Source organism: Rhea americana, unplaced genomic scaffold, assembly GCF_003343005.1.
Source record: "Rhea americana isolate MKP2758 unplaced genomic scaffold, rheAme1 scaffold_18, whole genome shotgun sequence".
NCBI lineage: Eukaryota > Metazoa > Chordata > Aves > Rheiformes > Rheidae > Rhea > Rhea americana.
The window spans coordinates 2,302,255-2,309,759 of NW_028185927.1; positions in this window are offsets into that span (position 1 = coordinate 2,302,255).

Sequence of the window (7,505 nt, forward strand, 5' to 3'; positions counted from 1 at the left end):
AGCCAGGGAATATTAGACTAGTCAGCTTGGCTTCCAGTTCATAGAGAAATTATTGAACAACTCTTGTACACATCTGAAACACAAGCAGCAACCAGYGTGGGTATGTCAAGAACAAATCAAATTTTGTTCTTGCAACAGATAGGCAGTAATAGATTTCATGATATTAACAAGACTTTTGACAAAATCTCACATGACAATCTTCAGCTTTCAAATAGTTAGTTCAAACAAGATCTAGATCAAACAGTTCTAGAGTAGATGCAAAACTGATGGACTCATCATAAGAGAAAAGATTATGGTTCATTGTCTTGGAAAGGATGCAGCGGGCAGTTCTGTAGGTAAATATGCTAGRTTTGATCCTCTTTAATATTTTTWTTAATGAGCTTGGTGATTAAAAGAGACTATATTTATTAAATTTGTAAGTGATAAAGTTAGGAGGGACACAAATTATGTTGAAAGATGGAGGTAGAATCCAAATTATCTGGACAAATATTCCTAAAAAAAATAAACAGGGAAAAGTGCAAGATAGGAAAAAATATAGACTCTTCAAGATCAGAATGGAGAAAATCTGGCTAACTATCAGTTCTGATTTGAGGCTTTAAGAAGTGACAACTTAGGTCAGCATAGGTCAGCATTGCCATGCTGTTCTGAGAAAYGACAAGTATTGTAATGGGACATGAAAACAGGAGTAGGCTCTGCAAAACTCAGAAAATAATACTGCTCTCTATTCAGCTTCAGTATTGCTTGGTCTGGAAGAGAATGCAAAGTTTTGGACACCACATTTCAAACATATTCAGATGAATTGGGAAGAATCTAGAGGAGAATACTGTAAATAATCTGAGGTCAGGAGCAATGTGGTTGGTGATGGAAAGAAGCTGAGGTTATTAGGCCTAAAATACAGCAGTCTAAAAAAGGATATGGTAACAATTTGCTATSTTCTGTTCAGAAATACCCTTTTTTCATTTTGTTCTTTAATACCATGACAGACAAGGCAAGAATTAATTATCTCAAATTTCACCAATAATAATTCAGTTTAGATATTAAGGTTTGTGTAATGTAGACAGTTTAGGTTGCAATAACTCAGATAAGCAAACTTTATCTGGATAGAGAAATGTCAAGAAGTTTTTGAATGGTAAGATGTATTTGTATATATTTCAATGTATAAATTAAATAAGTTTAAAATTACACATTTGATTTTAAAAAATCCTGATTTTGTATAAAAAATAATGAGCTATCATCACTCATAAATGAGATCTTGGTGTAATAGCACTAGTAAAGTGTCTGTGCTCAGTAGTGATCAAAAATGAATTAGATATTATTAAACATYGGGTGCATGAAAGATTACAGCAAAAAGAAGCATGGTCATGCTTCTGAATCAGTCCATCACTCACCCTCATTTTAAGCATGATATGTTATTCTACACCCATCTCAAAAGCAGATATAGTCAGAATGGAAGGTGTTCAGCTAAGGGCTATGATGATGATTAAAGATGCAACAACTTCTATAAGAAGAGCCTTAGTCCATGCAGTTTTTCAGGTAGAAAAAGAGCTAAGGGGGATATGAATGAGATCTATAAAATAATGAACACAGCAACCGACATCACTGTCTCTTCCAGCAAAGGAATTGTAGATTGTCAAATGAAACCATCAGGAGCAATTTCAGAGCAAGCAAAAGGAGGTGATATGTCACGTAATACCTACCTTGAAGCTAACTCCTGGCCACAGGGCACCCTGGATGTTAGAAGTTTACTGGGGTTCAAAAAGCCTCACAAATTAATAGGAGAAAAAAATAAAAAGATAAAAATCAAGCAGTATAAAAATACTCTTCTTCCTCCTCTTCCTCAGAAAAATCTCTGAACCAAGAGTTATTGAAGACTAGAAAAGTATTCTGGGGWTATATCATTAAATTCTTTCCTTAGAAATAAACTGTTGCCTAATTAAACTAGATCAGAGAGTCCAACACTGCAACTATTATTCAATCAGAGTAACATAAAAAGCTATGTTAAATGTAATGACGTTGCTKATGGAGGTGACTGCGTAATTGTGGTTGCACACTAAATGAGGAGGTCCTTATACGTTAGAAGGCTGAACAAATGGCACCRTATAAACATCTACAGGAGCGAATGAGATGTAAATACTATTTGTTTCTTGGGAAAGCCAAGAAGTTTACTTTAAACTTTATTAAAAGATGCTCATGGCTTCTGCTGTAGCAAATAAAGCTATGAAATTTTCTTTAAAAAAATTAGTCACATATTTGGGCTCTTCAGAGTCTGTGAGGCAGCTAAAAGAGATATGACAGCTTATACTCCAGGTAATACATACAATTTTTCTGCAACAGTAAATTGTTTTTCAATTACTATTGTAAGATCCATGAAAATAAGTTTAACCATAAAACTCTCTATGCTTCCCTATCAACAGGGCGTGAAAACCACTTGTATTTATATTCAGTAAGAAAAAGATTGCAAATTGAGAAATAGAAGGTCWCCCAAGATATTACCTATTGAACGGCCAGAAGAATGCCTTTGTAAGGTAGTTCATCTCAGTTGGCTTGGATATTTACATTAAGATGGAAAGAACAACCTATTTTTCTCCAATTACTATGGAAGGGAGCTTAGACTGAATGGAACTTAGATGACAAGCTTACACTAAATTGCCCGTCTTCTGGACTGCTTATCGTAGCTGTGATGAATACGTTCCTAAATTAAAAGTCTAAATAAATTAAACTATAAGAAAAGCTGTATGTGACTGGTTCATGATTTGATATCTTGAAAAAATATTAATTTCCAGTATATATACTTCCTATCTGATAGGTTACAGGATGCCTACATCTATGGCAGTCATTACTTGACACAGTAACACCACTAGGTCTATAGAAACCAAGGTTTTAATATAACAGTTCACCTGAGATTTGAGCCAACAAAGCTACTTACATGAGCACAGAGYGGCAATATGAAAGTCAGGAATAAGCTATTATGATGGACAGTGCATATTAAAGCCATGTTGCAAATTCAGTCCATACTTAATTTATCATGGAACTTGTATACAGCTCTTAAAAAAAAAAAAAAAAGTGATATGTCACCGAGATTCATCCAATGAAGGATTCTTCCTTCTGGCAGTAAATTTAACTTTTCAAAGGCATAAAGTGCAATTTTAAGTGAAAAGTTAAAACTGGACCATGGACCAGTTGTATCCCTCTCTGTAAAAGGAGTGAACATAAAAGGAATGCAAAGAAGTATTTATGAGAAAGTCCATTGCACTTGAAGAACTTTGGTTATTCTGTTAAAATGGGTCTCCTTGGATCACAAACCATAATTAACCATCTGCAGTTTAGACGTTACAAGTAGGGCACATGCTGAACCACTGTTCAGTAAGGTAAGCAAAGACTATCATTTACTCATCAATTCACTATTTTAAGATCTATTAGCAAAAGGATGCTGTTATTAGAACACTAACCTTATTTTAAAACACACACACACACACACACACACAGAAAGCAGATTGCCAACCCATCTTTCCGAGTCTGGCAGTACATATGCATTGCTGATATATTTATTGCACTATAGTATTCTTTTTCAACTTTTTTTAATAGCCATGAAGGACTACTAGTTCAGTCTTTATTCATATTAAAGGGCCTTGAAAGCCCACAGCTTTGGGGGAAAGACCCTAAAATTCAGAGCCTGGGTGACTAGATAACATCACATTCAGCAAGTGCAATAAGAAGAGAAAAAATTCTTTTAGAACTGTTGTGTCTGGCACAGGTCTCTCTGACAGGCACAGGCATACAGCATGTAAAATCTAAAAGCTGCTGGAGTATAGCTAAACGCTGTTATCCAAGCTGTCATAACTGTATTGCAGTTTAAGGATATTTCCTGACAAGAAAATTGAGAAAGCTGTCTGGCTAGTAAATCGAAACCTTCCGCCTCTTCTAGTGGCCAACCGACAGATGCAGTTTAGGTCACAGATGGTGTTTTCTCCATTTCGATCTCCCCTCACATCTTCAGCACAAACACGTTCTTCTTCACCACGAAGAGTGAGAAGTTCTTTTAACAATCTTTGCCAATGCACCTCAAAAGACAAGCGCAAGCTATCCACAAACTGCTGCTAATTTCAGAAGGAGAAAAGCTGCTGAGCAAGTAAGGTTCAGAAGTGTAGCCTGTTTTCTAATGATCTCATAATTTAAGATGACAGTACATTTTACTGTGGGATGCGTTATTATGCAATTCCATCCCCTCAGGCAGATCTGAGAGAAGCAGAAATACCATCAAATACAAAAGGTAAATACGGGCTTGAAGGTCAAAAGACAGAATATTTGCTCAAGAGCTTAATTGGTTTAAGAGTTTCAGCTGAAGATTCAAAGGAGTAAAACACTCATTTATAGGTGTCACTTTTTTCTCTCGTTTCCCTTAAAGCTCCCAGGATTATTTCTCCGGTCTTCTGCGCTCGCGGCAAGGGGGCTGTGCTCAGCGCAGATGGTAGTCACGGGCGTCAGCGGGTCAGCTGCTCGGCACAGCGTGCGCCGCTGGACGCGTGCCTCGCCGAGCCGCAAACCGGCCCCTTCCAACGGGGCGGCACAGACCCAGCACGACACTCCAAAGGCAGTTTCTGCTCTTCGGAATTTGTATTTTCAAGGATTTCAAATTCTGGACTGGAACTCTAGTCGAGATATGCTAATCACAGCGACACTAATTTCAGAAAATCATGACCCAGAATACTCAACTTAAAAGGAATTACTGCTTTTTCCCCTCCCCAAACCAATGTGCAGTGATGAAATCAAACAAATATATTTTCATTATTATTGTAAAGAGTAACCAGGAGGCACCATGTTATTTAAACCAGAGGATATTTTGGGCAAACTATGTGTAAAGTGTCCACAAGAGAATGAATAGAACAGCCTGGAGAAAATCAGAAGCCAGTATCTATGCACAAGACCAGTGGGGCTCTGCAGCATAGTGGAATCAAATGTTCAAGTGTTAAGAGTGAGCTCAATACATCAGTGGAGCTCAACAAGTTTGTGGGAAGATTCTTTGATAACAGAAGGCTGAATTCAGTGACTTGATAAGCACCTTCCAAATCTATATTTCAATGAGAGGAAATAAAAACTGCTAAGGAAAATATTAACACAGATTTGAACAAGCCTAGAACAAATTTAATAAGTTAAACATCTTGTTCTGTATGAGGAATTAATTATTCCCACTCTCATTTATAGTAATTTCAGTAAGACAGATGACCTAATAAGCAAAAGGAAGATCACTGATGAGCTATCAGGCCCAGCTCACTTCCACTTAAGAATGATGGAAGGATTAAATAAGAGGAGGAAATCTAAATATTGCATTTACCAGCCTGAAAAAAATGCACTGCCCAAACAGTGCTGGTTCTTGTTCTTCTATATATGGCTGCTTATGCACATTCATTCTTTAACTAAACTTGTAATTCTGTATCATCAAGTATTCTGTATATTTTAATGGAAAAAATARCATTATTCTGAGAATTTTTATTTATATAGAATCATAGAATCAGTAAKGTTGGAAGGGACCTCTGGAGATCATCTAGTCCAACCTCCTCGCTCAGCAGGGCCACCTAGGGCATGTTAGACAGGGCTGCATCCAGGCTGGCCTTGAAGATCTCCAGAGAAGGAGACTCCACAACCTCTCTGGGCAACCTGGTCCAGGGCTCCGTCACTCTCACAGGGAAGAAATTCCCCCTCACGGTCAGGCAGAATTTCCTGTGCTTCAATTTCTGCCCATTGCCTCTTGTCCTGTCACACGGGACAACTGAAAAGAGTTTGTCCCCGTCCCCTTGACACCCTCCCTTCAGGTAATTGTACACATTGATCAGATCCCCCCTCAGTCTTCTCTTCCCCAGGCTAAACAGGCCCAGCTCTCGCAGCCGTTCCTCGTAGGACAAGCGCTCCAGCCCTCGGATCATCTTTGTAGCCCTATGCTGGACTCTCTCCAGTAGCTCCATGTCTCTCTTGTAGTGGGGAGACCAGAAATGGATGCAGTGCTCGAGATGAGGCCTCCCCAGGGCTGAGTAGAGGGGCAGGATCACCTCCCTCGACCTGCTGGCAACACTCTTCCTAATTCACCACAGGAGACCATTGGCCTTCTTGGCCACAAGGGCCCATTGCTGGCTCATGGTCAAACTGTCATCCACCAGCACTGCCAGGTCTTTCTCTGCAGAGCTGCTGTCCAGAAGGTCAGCCCCCAGCTTGTACTGGTGCCTAGGGTTATTMCTCCCTAGGTGCAGGACTCTGCATTTGCCCTTGTTGAACCTCAGGAGGTTCCTCTCCACCCAGCTTTCCAGCCTGTCCAGGTCTCTCTGAATGGCAGCACAGCCCTCAGCTGTGTCAGCCACTCCTCCCAGCTTGGTATCATCAGCAAACTTGCTGAGGAGGCACTCTGTCCCCTCATCCAGGTCATTGATGAAAAAGTTGAACAGGATGGGACCCGGTACTGAGCCCTGGGGGACGCCACTAGCTACAGGCCTCCAACTAGACTCCACACCACTAATGACGACCCTCTGAGCTCTGCCTTTCAGCCAGTTCTCAATCTCACTGTCCACTCATCAAACCCACACTTGCTGAGCTTCTTGAGGAGGATGTTATGGGAGATAGTGTCAAAAGCCTTGCTGAAGTCAAGGTACACAACATCCACTGCTCTCCCCTCACCTACCCAGCCWGTCATTCCATCATAGAAGGCYMTCAGRTTGGTTAAGCAGGACTTCCCCTTGGTGAATCCATGCTGGCTACTCCTGATCACCTTCGTTTCCTCCATGTGTCTGGAGATGACATCCAGAATGAGCTGTTCCATCACCTTWCCAGGGATGAGGTGAGGCTGACTGGCCTATAGTTGCCTGGGTCCTCTTTCTTGCCCTTCTTGAAGACTGGAGCGACACTGGCTTTCTTCCAGTCCTCAGGCACCTCTCCAGTTCTCTGTGACTTTTCAAAGATGATGGAGAGCAGCCTGGCAACAACATCCACCAGCTCCTTCCGTACCCATGGGTGCATCCYATCTGGGCCCATGGACTTGTGGATGTCTAGCCTGCCCAGAAGGTCTCTAATCCTATCCTCCTCAACCAAAGGAAAGTCTTCCCTTCTCCAGACTTTCTCTCTCAGGTCCAGGCTGCAGGATTCCTGGGGGCTGCCCTTAGCAGTGAAGACAGAAGGAAAGGCGGCATTCAGTAATTCTGCCTTCTCTGTATCCCCTGTCACCAGGGCCCCTGCCCCATTCAGTAGTGGGCCCACATTTTCCCTAGTCGTCCTCTTGCTGCCGATGTATTTGAAGAAGCCCTTCCTGTTGTCCTTGACATCCCTTGCCAGACTCAATTCCAGCTGGGCCTTAGCCTTCCTCACCGCATCTCTACATGCTCTGACTGCATTCCTATAGTTCTCCCAAGTAGCCTGTCCCCTCTTCCACTTTCTGTGTACTTTCTTCTTCTGTCTGAATTTGGCCARGAGCTCCTTGCTCACCCATGCAGGTCTCCTGCCCCTTTTGCTGCACTTCTTACTCA